Source organism: Phyllobates terribilis, unplaced genomic scaffold (assembly GCF_046119375.1).
Source record: "Phyllobates terribilis strain yellow unplaced genomic scaffold, ASM4611937v1 Scaffold_9__5_contigs__length_417890890, whole genome shotgun sequence".
In the NCBI taxonomy this organism is placed as follows: Eukaryota; Metazoa; Chordata; class Amphibia; order Anura; family Dendrobatidae; genus Phyllobates; species Phyllobates terribilis.
In genome coordinates, this window is record NW_027362769.1 from 226,615,574 (window position 1) to 226,633,248 (window position 17,675).

The 17,675-nt window shown below is 41.3% G+C and overlaps 1 protein-coding gene across 2 annotated transcripts in view; it reads left to right on the forward strand.

Moving 5' to 3' along the window:
• MRTFB (myocardin related transcription factor B) overlaps window positions 1–17,675 on the forward strand; it is a 322,168-nt gene that overhangs the window by 63,920 nt on the left and 240,573 nt on the right. For both annotated transcript variants that reach the window (XM_073647701.1, XM_073647702.1), the window contains one exon: window positions 9,119–9,199. The gene's annotated coding sequence lies outside the window, so the exon portion shown is untranslated. The remainder of the gene's footprint in view (window positions 1–9,118; window positions 9,200–17,675) is intronic.

Here is a 17,675-nt window from a genome sequence, read left to right on the forward strand (position 1 = left end):
GCGGACGCCAGCCGCGACCAATCAGCGAGCTTGGCGCCAAATTTAAACAACGCTTTGCTGATTGGTCGCGGACGCCAGACGCGTCCAATAAGCGAGATTGGCGCCAAATTTAAACAACGCTCTGCTGATTGATCGCGGTCGCTGGCCGAGATCAATCAGCAGTATTGGCGCCAAATTTAAACACCGCTCTGCTGATTGGTTGCGGCCGGCGACCAATCAGCGATTTTGGCGCCAAATTTAAACCCCGCTCTGCATCGCTCTGCTGATTGGTCGCGGTCGCCGGCCGCGACCAATCAGCAATATTGTCGCCAAATTTAAACACCTCTTTGCTGATTGGTGGCTGCCTCGACCAATCAGCGATTTTGGCGCCAAATTTAAACCCCGCTCTGTATCGCTCTTCTGATTGGTCGCGGTCGGCGGCCGCGACCAATCAGCAGTATTGGCGCCAAATTTAAACACCGCTCTGCTGATTGGTCGCGACTAATCAGCGATTTTGGTGCCAAATTTAAACACGCTCTCCAGTCCTCACTAACACGGTTCGCAGATTGGTCGCGGCTGCCGCCCGCGACCAATCACCGATATTGCCGCCAAATTTAAACACCGCTTTGCTGATTGGTCGCGGTTGCCTAACGCGACCAATCAGCGATTTGGGCGCCAAATTTAAACGCCGCTCTGCTAATTGCGCCCCGTCGGCCGCATACCTATTCTAGAATACCCGATGCGTTCGAATCGGGCCACCATCTAGTATCTCTATAATGGAGAGGCAAAATTATAAAACAAAAAAACTTTTTATTCCGCTCTGCAACATTTATTACATCCTGTGTCTAGTTCAAAATGAAAAATTTGGGGAAAGCTCCTCTTTAACTGAAAAGTAGCATAAGGGTGTGTCCACACAGAACTAATACATTGTGCCTTTTCTACAGCAAAAGCCTCAATTGAAAAAAATAGCAACAAATTATGATTTTTATTTTGTTGCAGGTTTGCCACAGATTTCTTTTTTTTTTTGCATCAAGAATGCTTAATTTACTCAGCAATTTTTTTTTCTCCATTGTGTGGGTGAGACTTTGCAAAAGTGATTTTGTGGTGGAAAGTCTGCAGCGTATTCGCTTTGAGTGAACATTCCCCTCTGCAATAAAATAATGGAGGTATTAAAGGGTTTTTATCGGCTTGTTTAAAAAAAAATGAAAAGGGCAAGCTATAGAGATTAAAAGAAGATCTACTCACCCTGGGAATCCACTCCTATCTCCTCTACAGCCATTCTGACAGTCTTTGCTGGGCTTGAAGCGATGACTTCTTGACTGCAAGTACCCTTATTCTGCAGCCCATCAGTGGTCAGGTGACTAGTGATTGTGCCATCATGGCTAGTTGTCCAGCTGAGACTGCTGGAATGAGATTGGATCCTTGGGTGAATTTACCATCATTTTTTCTTTTCTCTTCAAGCTGGAAATCCCTTTAAGACATTAGTTCTCTATGGCTGTTGTTTCCACTGAATATTTTTTCAATTGCTGTGAAGACCTGAAAATCACCCCGTGATGGATAGTCTAAAGTTGATGGGACAATTCCTGTAACCATTTCCATAGATCAATATTATGCTTTTAACCTTGCATAAATTCACAGAACCCATCTTAATGTCCTAGTCCTCGAAATCTCAGTGTTGTATAAACACGGCAGACTCGATGGAAACGCGCGTAGCCAAGATCCATATTTCTTTTTTCTATCCTGGCTCCAGAGCTGTCTCTAGATAGCGGCTGAGTGATGGAGTGTTTAAGTGGTCTTCAAGGAAAGCTAAGGAGCCTTCATTTGAAGAATGACACAGACATAGAAGAGCTACTTTGCAGAATATTTTTAGGCATTTTTAAGATTTAATATCATTCTGCTTTATTATTCCTGAATATCTTTTATATAACAATACAGGTTTGTCACAATTTACAATATTGTGTGCACAAATTCAGTTGTGTTCACACTTCCATCATCTCATGGCTTACGTTCCTAGTTTTCCCATAGATCCCAACCAATTCTGACAGATTCCATTGACTTACCGTATATTTGGATGTGCTTGATTCTGGGTGAACTAGTTTTTAAAGAAGTTAGTCCTGCTGGATCCCAGAGAGTTTAACTTGACAGTATTCATCAGATTACTGAATGTTTGATAAAAAAACACTGGCACCTTGAGAGAAGGCAAAAAATGCCAATGTGAACAGAGCCATATCAGTAGTTACGATGTTTCCACTTGTCAATAGTCCGTCGTAGACTGCGATTAGAGGTCAGTAGTTTAGAAGTGCTCATACACCTTAGACCAGTGATCTACCAACTTCAGTCCTCAGGGCCCACCAACAGATCATGTTTTCTGGATTTCCTTAATATTAACATAAAGTCCGAGTTGTATGGCAAGAGCCGAATAAGCTGCTTGAAAGGCTTTTCTGGCAGCAGCTTATTTACCTGCCGTGCATAACCATTAGGCCATTGAATTTTAAAGGAACCTGTCACCTCGGAAAACACAATTTACTTTCCGATGTAAGTTTATAACGCTGCTCTGCCGTATTACTCAACGTGCGGCTACCAGGAGAAAATTAATTTATTTCCTCCTGGAAGCCGCCGGCTTTCAGTCATGGGGACTTGCGCAGAGCAGTTACCGACAGATGGAAGATGCACTGAACTGTTGATGTGGACCACATCCAGGGTGCACCTTGCTCCTGTGCTTTGTTTGAACAGTCATGTGCTTACAGACTTTCATTAACCCCTTAGCGATGGCTGCCGTACATTATCTCTGTATTGAGTGGGTGCAGGAGCTCAGCCCGCTTCATGCATTATGGGTAACAGCAGTTTGACACAGCCGTCACCTGGCAGAAACTGGTGCGATGGGAGCTAGATCTTATCGTATTAGTTTAATCTCTGAAATACTGCTGTCAAGCATGAAAGTGGCATTTAAAACACGTCAAAATGGCAGCTATCACCCCTGCTATTCAGTTGCCACCGCATCCCAGGTCCTTCCGAAAGACCCCATTTCTGCCATGTGAGATTTCCAATTTTTTGGGCTTCATAGGAGATTACTTATTTCACAATACACTGCAATAGTATTGTATTGCAATGCAATGTATTGCATGGGTGAACGATAAATTGCAGATTCAAGTCACCTAATTGGAACTAATTAAAAAAAAAAAGTGTGTGTGTATGTCTCTCTCTCTCTGTCATCCCCTTTTTCCCAAACGTAGATAGCGAAATGTTAAAAAAAAAGTTACATATTTGACATTGCTGAGTGTATAATTTACTGTACTAATAAAATATAAAAATATTAATCCCAAATAGCAAATGCCGAAATGGGAAAAAGAATAGAAGCGCAAGAATTAGCATTTTTCGGTCACTACAATTCCCTAAGAAAAAAGAAAATGTAATAAAAAAGCTTTCAAAACGTACCCCAAAATAGTATCAATATAAAAGTTAGTTTGATGTGCAAAACAATAGCCCTCATTCAAATCCATCAATGATGAGCTAAAAAAAAAGTTACAGGTGTCTGAAAATAGCGACACAAACAAAAATTATTATAATTTTTTTTTTTTTTACCACGTAAGACAAACTATCACTGTAATCATACTGACCTATAGTATTATGTTGTCAGGTTATTTTTATGTCTCATAACAGCACCCAAGTAACAATTGCAGAGTTTTCGGGGGGGGGTTTCACTATTTTACAGCACTTGGATTTTTTCTTCATTTTACAGACAGTACATAATAAATAATATGTTCCACTATCTGGGATAATATCTTAATATCTCTATCACCGCTCTGAATTTTCCTTCCAAGTTGTGTTCTTTTGAAGCGCGTTGGACATGGTAAAATGAAATTGACCATTACAGGAAAGGAAGTACCTGGTGCCAAAGTTAAGCGCAGGAAAGGAGTTTTCCATCATATCAGCACTAATCTGAAGGGCTTGACTTTATCCTGTAATTTTAGTTCCCACTTTGCTTACATTACTCAGCAATCGCTTTGACAAAATGAAAAAAAAAAATGAGGTAGAAAATGATTTTTTTTCTTACTTTTAATTGTATTTTTTTTTTGCAATTTTTGCCAGGAAACCGAAACTAGAGTGGGCTTGTTTAAAAAAAAACAAAACATTTTTTTTGGACTTCTGGAAATGTTACGTATAGCAGAGAAATCTTATAATTTACTAGGGTATAACACCAGTTTATTACGATTTTCATTGAGATTTCTGCCTTTGCCTTTTCTAAATTTTCGACTATAAAAATAAGCAATACATCCTTGAATCTATTCTTAAAATTGCTGGCTAGTCTCTTCCCTACTAAAGGTAAATTATAGGGTATTATTACAGCAGCAGCACTGTAAGGACTGTGTGACTAATGAGTGGAGTGCTCTTTACTGTAGCATGAGAATCTTTCATGCTACATTTGCACTTGGTAATTCACTGCAATTTTAGCCCCTTGGCACATCCCAGTGATGTTGAGCTGTGTCCATATAGCTAGGTACCTGCTTTAAGTGAAGTGCTTGTGCATTTGCAGTATCTGATATTTTAGGTTATTGGAAACAGTTTTAATTGAAAGTTTTTTTCAGTATTTATTTTGCTACTTTCTGTACAGTACATTTAAAGGGTATCTGTTAGAAGCATCAACCCTCCTAAGCCATCTATATGGTAATACAGGTCATTGAAAGTTGAATATATTGATAACTTCATATCTGCGATCTGATGTCTTATTCCAGAGCAATCATTTTTTTTTAAATATGTAAATAAGCTGTTAAGATCTATGGGCCGGACATAGATCTACCTGAGAATCTGCCTCCAGAGCAAAGGGAGCCATGCCAGTATGACAGCCCATTCTCCTGATCTACATGTCTCACTCACATTACATGTCTCACACTGGTAACTCTTCCTTTTTATTGAAAAATAATCCCTGGAGGCAGATTTTCAGGAAGATCTATGTCCAGCCCATAGGTCTTAACAGCTCATTTACATATAAATAAAAAACTGATTTTTCTGGAATAAGACATCGGATTGCAGTTATTAAAATATAATTTTATTCACCTTTCTATGACGTACATGCCCATATAGACAGCTTAAAGGGAACCTGCCACCAGCTTTTTCATGTCTGAACTAAGACTTGCACCTTAATCAGCGCCTGTGCTGCATTTCATAGAGTGGTATATGACCCCTTAACTACCCCCCCTGTATACGCCAAAAAAACCTTTTGAAATTCTCCCACGCTTCATGTAAATCCTGCCAGTCCAGTCCATTAGGTGTCCTTGCTGAGGCGTCTATCCCTCCTCCCGGCTTCAGATCGCCGTCCCTCCTGCGTCATCTACGTGGCCGGGCAAAATCTGGAGCCTGCGCAGAGACATTGCCGGCTTGTGCCTCCACACCTTCGGCGGACTGAGCCTAAAACATAAGTGCGCATTCAACCTTTATGTTTTAGGCTCTGCACGCAGTAGGGCAGAACAAAGTGCATTTCGCCAACGCTTCTTCATTAGAGACACTATGGATATGCTCATTGCCTTTATTGCATTTATATTGCCTGTTCCATATATCAATGTGTGACTTGTTATTTATCTATATCTGTCATAATTTCATCTTTATATTATTGACAGCCTGTACGGGGATTATAATCCCGCTAATGCATGTGTCCTCTTCCATTTTTGTTGTTGTCCTGTCTTTTTAAATGTTGTTTTTATATTTTTTGATTGAATAAAAATTATATTTTTATCATGAAGCTGAAATCTCTTGTTTCTAGACTACTATGTACTGTGCTGATTTAGATGTTGGTTGGTAAATAAAAAATCTGGTGACAGGTTCCCTTTCAGAGAGTTTATCCTACTGACAGATTACTTTTAAAGAGCACACAGGCTAAATATGTACACTGTTTGAAGTAATGAACAAAACTATTTAATGGATCTATAAAGCGAAGTTCAAATATTGCAGATTTGCAGAATCTGCAACAATATACAGTACAAGTAAGGCTGCATTCATACATCTATATGAAATGTCCAAGTGATGTCCGATTTTTATATATCTCTTGGACCCATAGAGTTTCATGGATCTTTTCATTCATCTGTGAATATGACGGATCAGAGAATGAGATTGATGACACTCAGAACATATCCTTTTCCGGTCCAATGTTGAGGATCAGATTAGGACATGCTCAGTGGGTCTGCGTGATGTCTGTTAAAAACTGGGCAGCACACTGACATTTACACGGATGTGTGAATGCACCCTAAATGGGGTGTTCAGAATCGCTTTCACATGTTGCGGGGGGGTTAAAAAAATCAGCAAGAAAATGAAAGGGTGGGAGGGGACTTAAAATCTGCCGCATGCTCTCATTCTTTTGTGGCGTTTCATTGCAGAATTCACCTAATTTAAAGGGGTTGTCCACTACTTTGACATTGATGCCCTATCTATAGGATAGGGCATCAATGTATGATCGGCCGGGGTCCCCCGCCGATCAGCTGTTATCAGTGCCGGTGGCAGCTGCCACCGGCCGTAGGTCCTTACCTGCGGTGCTTGGCCGTCAAGTTGCAGTGACCGGCGCTTGTTACTGCACATCTGCCTCCCATTCAATTCAGTAGAAGGCAGATGTGCAGTACCTCACGGCGGCCACTACAACTTGACGGCCCAGCACCGCAGGTAAGGACTTCCGGCCAGCGACCGCCACCACCGATAACAGCTGATCGGCGTTGTGTGTGGGACCCCGGCCGATCATACATTGATGCCCTATCATATGGATAGGGCATCGATGTGAAAGTAGTGGACAACCTCTTTAATGCTTTGTAATAGAGTAGGGTGAAATCCGCAAGTAACACAAGCGGATTCTGTCTGCAAATTTGTGGCGGGTTTGTGACCATATCCCCCTCAGAAATATTCTGCAATGTGTAAGCACGGCCTAATACGTTGGTGTTGAATGGAGCCTTAATATGGCACCCATTGGAGTCTGGGCAGTCCTAATATTTTTGTTATACGGGGTCTGATGGAGCAACCAATGGAATCTAACAGGAAAAAGGTCTGCATGAAAACCATGGCACGCTCCATCGGACACCATATTGCCATGATACTTCTTGCTAGAATAATTGTTTCTTGATGATGAGTTATGCATAGCGTGCTTATGTCTATGGATAAGTGGACCATGGGAAATTCTGGTTCTGGCACCTGACCAAACTTTAGTCCAAAGTTCGGTTTGGGTACCAGAACTGTATCCAAGCTTGAACCTTAACCCCATTGAAATCAATGCGGACCTGAGCTTTGGATCTGAAAAACCTCTCTCTCTCTCCCGAGCTGTAAAACGGACTTCTAGGAGAAGTTCGCGTTCAGAGTTCAGCATCGGACACTAGATGTCCGGTACGAACCTCAAACTTTACAGTTCAGGTTCGCTCATTTCTACTTACGTCTCCGGTGAGGTTCTTCCAGCTGCAGTACATGTAGCTCTGTCATAGACTTTTGCAGGCTCAGGGTTGGTTGGTGAATGACACCTGTTGAAAAAACACCAGTGAGATAGACCTTGATCATGTATGACCCTCTTAGACCTGCAGGAAGGACATCCCAGAGGATCACGTTGGCCCAATGTTCTTTTAGAGCTGATGGGTTGTCAGGTGGAATTTTTCTAAGGCTGCTTTCCCATGTTTGACATTGACAGTCCGAGTACGGACCCCCATGTCTTCACTGTGTCCGTGGGTGTTCTGAATAGGCATATATGAGACTGTTGAGTTCAGGTCATGAGGCTCTGCAGGCGGTCTGGACATCGCGGTCTGTACTCGGCCTTAATTTTGGACGCATGAAGCTGGCCTTAGGCTAAGTACACGTCCCGATTTATTTATTGTTTTTTTGCATCCCATAAGATTCTTTTTGCCGATCTGAGAACTCTTCACCACTTGGCAGAATTGCACATATTTTTAGGACTTAATAGTAACGCACTTGTTTGTCAAGTATCCTGGCGTGTATGAAAGTTATTTGCAATGCTGTGATTAACCCGAAGGCACTCGGCAATCTTAACATCTGAGGCAATCATCCCGATTCGCTCCACAGTGATGTTAGACTGGCAAGGACACAAACCATAATTCATTAGAAAATGTGTTTATTTTCATTTCTGTCGGAACGTAATGAGTCTCATGTTACAAATTTGGTCTTCTCACTTATTTTCTACTTCAGACTGTAACAGTGACTTGGGAATATACTTAGCAGAGCTTTTAGCATTTAAAACTAAAGGTTCTATCAAAAAAGGGTTTTTTTTTTTGGTATTGATGAAGGATACATGCCCGACTTATACATCAGCTGAACTGTATGTCTCCTTTATCATATCCTTTCACGTATTTCATCAAGGACTCCAACTTCATTACATTACTGTTACTTGCTAAAAAAAAAAAACCTGCAACACACATGACAACCACTGGGTGGACACATATAGCAAAAACATCTCCCAACAGAGTATCGCCAAATATTATTTTTTTTCAAAGCTGGTTCTCTTGTACCACACATCTTAGAATTGGTCAAGCCAAGAGGAAAGGTAAGGGACACAACTGTGGATGTATATGGGATTGTGTACTACTTCTGTGAATTATAAGAAAAGTAGAAACTATATAAATCTTATAGAAACCGTGGATGAGTGGTGGTATGTTATTTCTTATACTACACACCTTTAGTGGATGCAGAACAATAGCTTTTGAAACAGTAAAGGGGAACCTCTTGTCCACTATTATTTGATGGATGTGTAACAACAATATCCTGATTTAAAAAGGCAGTGGGGTTCATTTGAGGTATGTATAATGATGTTCTGCAGCAGCTGGGTTCCAGAACTACATAATACTAAAGCTGTTAAAGAACTTTCTGAAAATTAGGAGCATTCTTGACAGTCACAGGTAGACCAGAAAAACTGAGGCGCCGCTTATCTCTATATTGCAGGTTCTGAAGGCAGAATGTGATGATTATACAATGTCATAGATATAAAATAAAGATCAAGGGTTAATTTCTCTTTGATCACTCATGAACAGCTGGGTTGTTCACCGCAACGCTAAGTTATCCAAGCAAGACAGTGAATAAAGGCGGCATTTTTTATATAAATGCAATGGAATGTTATTGGTCTTTTCCCCATTAATAATTTTATATGATGTTTTGCTGTTTCCTGCAGGTTTTGTTGTAAACGGGTTCAAGCAGATAAGCATGTGAAAGACACTGAAGACCCAGACCCAGACCCAGGTTACATCAAAAGGTGGGATTTGACTGTTTCACATAAAATACATTACAACTAAAATTTAAAGGGAACCTGTCACTTCCTAAAATGCTATTTACCTTCACATTTAGTTATATTCTGCGGATAATACAACAAAACATGGATTATTATTTATCCAAGCACGTCTAAAGGGAGAAAATAATATGTATGTAATAAAAAATTATGTAAGTCATCTATATGGAAATAACAGTTTAAACATGTTGTGCTGTGTTTCTGGAAGGGTGGCTACTGGGAAAAAATAAAAATATATTCTCCCTGTAGCTACTTACTTACAGTCATTGGGGCGGGGCAGGGAGCTGTTAGTCACCGCTGATTATACATTGAATGTTCTGTAATCACCTCCCTTGAACCTAGACTGAGCCTGCTCTGCAGAGCAGTCTGCCAGTCAAGGTGCAGCGAGAGGGATACAGCGCCCTCAGTGAGCTGTGACTAGAACGGCCCACTGCATGGGGGCCATCACTGTTAAGGTAGCAGCTGCAGAGAGAAAATATAAGGTAGCAGCTGCAGGGAGAAAATATAAGGGAGCAGCTGCAGGGAGAAAATATAAGGGATCAGCTGCAAGGAGAAAATATAAGGGAGCAGCTGCAGGGAGAAAATAATTAAATTTTCTCCCAGTAGCCTTCTAGTAATACAGCAAAACATGTTTAAACTGTTATTTGCATGTAGATTACCATTATTTCTGCAGGTAAATAGATATAGAAGGTTGAGGGGTTTTCTCATCATCATAAATGGGTAAAAACAAGCAACTTTGCAAATTTGTATTAAGAGAGGAGCAGAGAGGCTGCGATAGGGGATGTCCTGTATACAGAGTTTTTGGATGCAGTGTACAGACCTTGCTGAGCAGCAGGTGAAAGGAGCTTCTAAAGGAGCAGGAGCTTGTTCTTGAAGCAGCACTGCAGCATAGTGTTTGCAAAAGGAAGCAAAAAAGGTAATAAAGTATATTACAAAAATTGAAAACTTTGAAAAGACTGATCAATAATTCTATAAAAAAGACTGTTTATTTACTCTTTAATGAGCAATGTTTGCTTTTAATTTGTCTAAAATATTTTTCAGCTAACTTAAGCTCTTAAATGCAGATGACCTCTTTTTAAAGGGGTTTATGTCCACTACCTCAGACAACCACCTCTCATTACAATATTCCTCCATGTAAAAATAAAACTGCCTGCACCCGCCTCCAGTCCCGCTGCTGTTTCCCCGATGTTTGCACAGGATCTCCCCTGACATTATGTCACAGAGACCCACCGCCAAACAGCGTCACAGAGACCCACTCCCAAAATCTCTTAAACAGCATCAGCACTGAAAATGAGTAATGGCTGTTTTAATTTTACATATAGTAACTGAGAAGGTGTTGTCCGAGCATTGGATAACCCCTTTAAGGGTATGTTCACTTGTGGTATGATCTGCCAGGGTTTTTATCACTTTTGCTGTAAAAATATCCCAGTTTGCTCCTCAGTTCTGATTGTCAAAGTTCTGGGTGCAATTAATTAGGTCCATCAGTCGTCATATGCTTGCCTGGGCAAACATGAAGCCAGTGTGAACAAAGACCTACCGTATTTTTCAGACTATAAGACGCACCTAGGTTTTAAAAGCGGAAAATAGGAAAAATACTGATTTAATGGATACCTGTAGAAGTTTTGGTACAATAGCCACTTCGTGCATCAGGGTGGGACTGTGGGTAGGGTCTTCCGCATTTGTATGAGCCTCCTTTTTTTAAGAGGCGACACCTTTCCTGCCTCCTGTCACCCCGCGCCGCCTCCAGGTAAGCTACATTCTGACTATAAGTCGCACCCCCATTTTCCTCCTAAATTTTTTTTGGGGGAGGGGGGTGGGAGTGCGTCTTATAGTCTGAAAAATCCGGTAGTATTTCCCGTGCATACAGGACAGCAGCATTTTCTTATTATGCCACATATTCCTAAAATGCTGCAGATTTGTTTTTCTATAGTCACCAAGTGTTTTCCTCTTCATTCCTTCAATTTGTGTCCCGTGTCTCACCAGAAATACACGTGAGTTTCACTTGAGAACAATCCAGTTTAGTTTTTCTTGTCTGTATATCGCAGGATCTGCATTACATGATAGGAGATAAACAGCACCTCTCCTGATTGCAGCCTTTATCATGTAAGGCCAAGTTACTATGACAACTGATGAAAACCGCAGAAGATGGAGAATTGGGGCTAGTGTCCTTGCCTTTTAATAAAAGGCTGTTATGATTGACAAAGCTGTACTTTCTGAAAATCTGCAAGGAACTGTTCTTACATTGAAAATTGGATTATAATTAACAATTTAGTACATCTCAGGAACATATGACTGCTAAACTGAAGCATCTTCTCTCCGCATATGACAAAATTCGGTGCCGCACCCGTCCACAGGGTTGTTGTAATATTGAAGCGCAGCCTAATTAGTTTCAATGGAGCTAAAATGCCATAAAAATGAAAGAAAGGAGTTGTGTTTTTTTCTTTTTTAATCCTTTACAACTCCTTTACTTCCCTGTAATAGTTGTACTTATCGGCATTGTACTGTGTAATACTTCATTTCCCCTTAAGAGGCGCTTCAGACAAACTGAACACTTACTGAATGGCTCCTATATATTACAGCTTATTGCTATGAGTCCCAGAAGCAGGACACACTGGAATGAGCTTCTCGTTGGGGGATGTTTTAACAAAAATTATTTTATTAAAGGGAATCTGTCATTCATTTTTTAACTACCTAATCTAAGAGCAGCATAATGTAGGGGCAGAGACCCTGATTCCAATGATGTGTCACTTACTGGGCTGCTTACTGTTACTTTGATATCTATTGCAGATTTATCAGTTCTCTAAATGTTGAGTTATACATAACCCCACCCACACCACTGATTGGCTGCTTTCTGCCTATGAACAGTGTACACAGAAAGCAGCCAATCCGTGTCGGGGACGGGGTTATACAGAGCTCATGAATATGGAGGGCTACTAGTCTTATAGCGATTAGTCTCCTGTTGATAAAATATGATTTTATGAAAACTACACTAGTAAGTGACACATCGCAGGAATCAGGGTATTTGTCTCTATATTTTGCTGCACTTAGATTAGGTGGCAAAAACCTGGTGACAGATTCCTTTTAAGCAGACAGCCTCTGTGTTGACCACTTCATAAAAATACACTACATCAGTGAAAGCATTAAAGGATTATTCCCATCTCCAAGATCCTATCACAAAATGTAGTAGGTGTGAAAATAATAATATTAGCAAATATCTCCAATTAGAAATGTAGTATAGTTTTTCTGATTCGCAGTGTCTCTTTCCTCATGTGCAGGCATTGCCCAACCTTAGGTATCCATGGTCACGTCCATTAACGACTAGCTAGCTATCAGTGGTCATAACCATGGATACCTAAGGTCCTGCAATGCCCTGCACATGAGGAAAGAGACATAGCGAATCAGAAGAACTATACTACATTTCTAATTGGAGGTATTTGCTAATATTATTCTTATTACACCTACTACATATTGGGATAGGACCTTGGAGATGGGAATACCCCTTTAAGGTAGTACAGGAGCTTTTATGGCATCCTATTTATAAATCCATATACATTACTAAGGAGTTGTTCCACCCCTTACATCTATAACAATTTCCACTCTTCTGGGAAGACTTTCTACAACATTTTGGCTGGTGTTTATGAGAATTTTTTTCCTATTCATCCAAAAGAGCATTTATCTGGTCAGACATTGGACAAGAGGGTCTGGCTAGTGATCTCTGTCCTTGTTCATCCCAGAGGTGTTGATGGGGTTGAGGTCATGGCTCTGTGCGACCAGTTTTGTTCTTCCACTCCAAATTCACCCAACCATTTCTTTATGGACCTTTCTTTGTGCTCACTATTCCGGAACAGAAAAGGGCCTTCCCCAAAATGTTTCCATAAAGTTGGAAATATTAGTTATCTAAAAAAAACCTTGATCCTTCCTCCACTAAGCTTTACAGTTGGCACAAAAGCAGGGAAACAGTCAGGCAGGTAATGTTAGGTAGTATAGTACAGCTATGTGATAGATCAGTATCAGAGTATAAAAGTTAAAGAGTAAGTCATCTTTGCTTTCCTTGGTGTATCTAAAGAAAACTGTTAACTTGTGCAAAATCCTTCGTTATTAGAAAAACTTTAGCTTTCATTTAAAGTATTTTAACAATGTTCACTGCCAGTGAGTTCTGTAGAGCGGAACTGACATGCGCAAAAAGGCTAAAATGTATTCTTATGGAATGCTGGATACTTTTTGTCATGTATTTTCTAGACTAGACATCCATTACATCTTTGGCGTCTCCGTTTTCATGCCAGATATTAAGAAATGTTATGAGTCTGGAGTCTTCATTGAATCCAGATTGAAACCCGGGCATTGTGCACAGACAAGACATGACAGGTCACACGTTCCTGGAAGCATCGGGTCTTCCTTTGGAACCTTTAATGTTTACATGCTTCGTGAATTTTTCCTTTTGTAATGGTAATAGTAACGTCAATTCAGAATGCAAAAATTCAGCATAGAAAGGATGCAAATAATTGGAATTATGTATGGAATTCGGCGAGACTGAGAAAAAAAAAAAAAAGCATATTATATCCTTTGCCAAAAAGTCTACCCTCCTTTTTAATTTGCAGCTTGTCTTCCTTTTTTGTTGAGTGGAAATCGTAGTATTGGAGGTTTGTAGCGCAATCCTATATTACTACATTTGAGCAGGGAGGTTTGTGGGCAAATTCCAAAATGTGAGCATCAGTTTGTTAGGATAAGCTTGAATTTGATGGGTCCTTCGAGCCGTTCCATTAGACATCGACATCTGGATGTTCCCAGTCCCCAAATATTGAGTTCTGCTTTTTTAGACATTATACATGATGAAACTGAGATTTTTAATTAGAATTTGAACGAAATAATTATTAAAGCTGTCACCAGATTTCACAATGCCAATAGATTTATTATACCTGAAGAGACTGGTGTACTTATTTTGAAAAATCCATGTCAGAATGGCTGTATAATCCTGATATTAGGGGAAGTCCAGCTATAGAATGAAATGGATCATGAGTCCAAATATATTCAGTCTCCACCCACCCACTCAGCCTGACTAACAGCTGCAGCTGGTACTGAGCAGTGTGAGATCTCAGCAGCGGAAGGGAAGAGGACAGTGATGAGCTTTCAATAAGGCGAGATTGAGTTAAACTTTTAGAAATTATTTTACAGCCATTCTGAAATGGATTTTTAAAGTTACTGCACTGGCATCGTCAAATCTAAGAAGTCTATATAACGTATATAGTTTCAATGTAGTTAGGCAGCACGATGGCTCAGTGGTTAGCACTGTTGCTTTGCAGCGCTGAGGTCCTGGGTTCAAATCCAAGGGCACATTTACTAGTACCGTCTAAATTTGTAGACAACAAAAGCTTACAGAAGAAAGTCTAAAGATGTGTGAGATCTATTATAGTGGCTTACAGAGGAGGAAGAATTCGCCCACCTCTCGAATCTTTGTCTTATATTTACATCCTCTATCGGCTTGCTTACTTTGTGCCAAAGTTTTGTAACCTCCAAACAAAAGTATTATATTTAATTAATTTTTGAGCATTTTTATTTACTTTAAAAGAAAAGCAAAAAATTATCCATAGTTATTCATAAAACGTATATTTACTGCTGCACATGTAAGGCTGAGTTCATATGTCCAGTAATGATCCGTTTGACGCCGTTGTAGCAAATATCAAACCCTTCACGACATGCGCCCTACACGTACGGCACAAGTTGGAAACGGGTGTATGGAGCGGGCTCACGGGTTGAGCTTGCCCCATACTCTGCAGGTGATGGCTGTGTGTCACAGCCACAACCTGCCCCTAACAACTCCGAGTGGAGTGGAACTCCGCTCGCGATTGTTAACCTGTTAAATGCTGCTGTCAAACTCTGACAGCGGCATGTAAAATGCACCGGCAATGGGGGCGCGTCATTCCATGCGCCCATCGGCACGCCCATAACTTAATCACGGGTCGCCAATATGTTGGTATGACAGCCGGGGGTCTGTTGAAGACCTTCGTGCTTGTCATTACAGAGCTCTTTTGAAACCCAGCCTGTGGCCAGGCTTCAAAGGAGACAGTAATGTTTTACTATTTACAGCAATAGTGGCTCATTGCTGTATATAGGAGAAGCGATCAGATGTTCGCATCTTCAGGTCCCCTAAGGGGACTATTAAGAACAGTGAAAAGTATAAAAAAAAGGTTCTAAAAAATATGAAGACTAAAAAAACCCTTAAGTTCAAATAACCCCCCTTATCCCACCATTAAAAATAAAGATAATAAGTTTTTTTTTTTTTTTAAATGCACATATGTAGTATCGTGGCGCTCAGAAAAGTCCAATCTATCAAAATATAAAAAAAAACAATCTTACCGATCGGGTTATTTTTTATATTTTGATAGATAACAGTAAACTAGAACAATTCAAGAACGCCAAAATTACGTTTTTTTGGGCTCTGCATTCCCACAAAATGCTGTAAGAAGCAATAGCAAAATGGTATCAATAAAAGCATCATCTTTTCCCCCAAAAAATAAGCAGACACACCGCTCCATCAACCGAAAATGAAAATGTTACGGGTGTGATGTGTTGGCAGGAAAAATGCAGCATAAAATACATGTTTTTAGCGGATTTTCAATGCTTATTTTCGGTCTGAATGCTGTCTTTGGGAATAAGTTGACAGCACTCAGACCGATGCTATACAGTTGGGCTGTTCAGATGACTGTTTTTTGTTTTTTTCTATTCTACACGGACCTAATGTCCTTGTGAAAGAAAACCGCAGCATGCGCTATTTCTCCTCTGTATTTCGGATGAGACTCGCCCTTCTGTGTGCGCAAAAATAAAAAAAGACATCCCATGCGAATCAACAGTACAGTGTCTGATTTATAGGGGTACATTACAATTCTTAACATAGGAAAATGTATGTGATCATAAAAATGTCATTATATTAAGATGTATAATGCGAATGCTGTACGGATGATGATAATACAGATGAAAAATAATTTTTTTAATTCTCTGGATGAAAATTGGACAATTTATTTTAAATGCAAGTTTAGCCTAAAACTGATCCATTTACGTTGAGATCAGTGATTTAAAGGGAACCTGACAGCCAATACATGATGCCAGATTCACGGGTAGCATGTATCAGACCCTGGCTGCATGTTTTTAGCCATATATGTTTAACTCTGAAGCGATGCGGCATTTATTCGAGAAATATAGCTTAATAGCCGCCGGGAACCGAGCCGCACGGGAGACTAGTTGCGCATGTGGGTCCCCAGGGACTTCTCCCTCCCTGCTTCCAATGACTGACAGGTCTCTCGGCGTGTGTATGGAGAGACTTGTCACCCCAGGGCAGTGGACGGGGAGGAGATGACACGCCCAGGGGATGGGGACGACTCGGCGCCCCGGCCTTTTTGCTTGGTCTTGGGGATGTCGCGGTAGTCGGCTACCGGGCCTGTACCCTGGGGTCACTCTTGAAAAAGGTGAATGATTATATTTATAGGGGTTTTAGAATAATTCGTGACGCCACCTGTGGATTCTGGTAAGAGGTTACCAGCGCTGCGACAATCCACTGAGGCTGATGTTAGGGGCCGCTATGATGGGACGGCTCCCCACAGGTGGAGCAGGCCTCAGGGCAGTGTAGAGATGTAGAAAGATGGTGGAAGCAGGAGGGAGACGGCAGGACGGTCCCAGAGGAAGTACAGGCACACACACAAGGGTAAACTTCAATACCTTTACTGGTGGTGATGCAGATATGGTCCAGGGCACTCAGGGCGAAGGGTACATTTCTGGACTCTCCCCAGTGAGCGGGTGTAAGGCCTCCTGATCTGTGTCTTTTACTCTCTAAGCTTCGGGCCTGCCTGGCTTGCTTACTGCTTCCTTCTTGTACCTACTGACCTGGCGGTAGGGTTTTCTCCTGGTTACCACTATTCCTGGTCGCTGGAGCCTTATTGGTACCTAACCCTGTTGCTGTGGTCAGCGGTTGGTTAACCTGGGACTTGTAGTTCTCCAGGGATTCCGGTTGTTCTTACTGGTCATAAAGATCCCTGTAGGCGCGGACCCGGTGTCCGGTATATGGTTCGGGGTGAGCCTGTTATGCTCCTCTGCCCCCTATGCGTTTCTCCTTCTTCTCCTCAGTCTGCAGACTCTCTCATGCAGACTCCTTGAGCAGACTCTGAGTTCTGTCCCTGTCTGTGCCTGACAGGAACTCTCACTTGCCTTCTAGCCCGCTCCACGCTATCACTGGCCAGACTAGCCCACAGCTTGGGCCTAGCCTGGCCTTCAGCCACACAGACTTCAGCTTGCCTGGAGCTGCAGCATGGTGTCGCACTGTCTGCTCCCCACTGACTGCCTTCCTGAACTCCACCCCTCAGTATTTATATACCTGACAGGACTCCATCTAGTGGACTTGGGTGGAGGTGTCTGTATGTATTGAGGCCACTGGGGAGAATTCCATCCATGCACC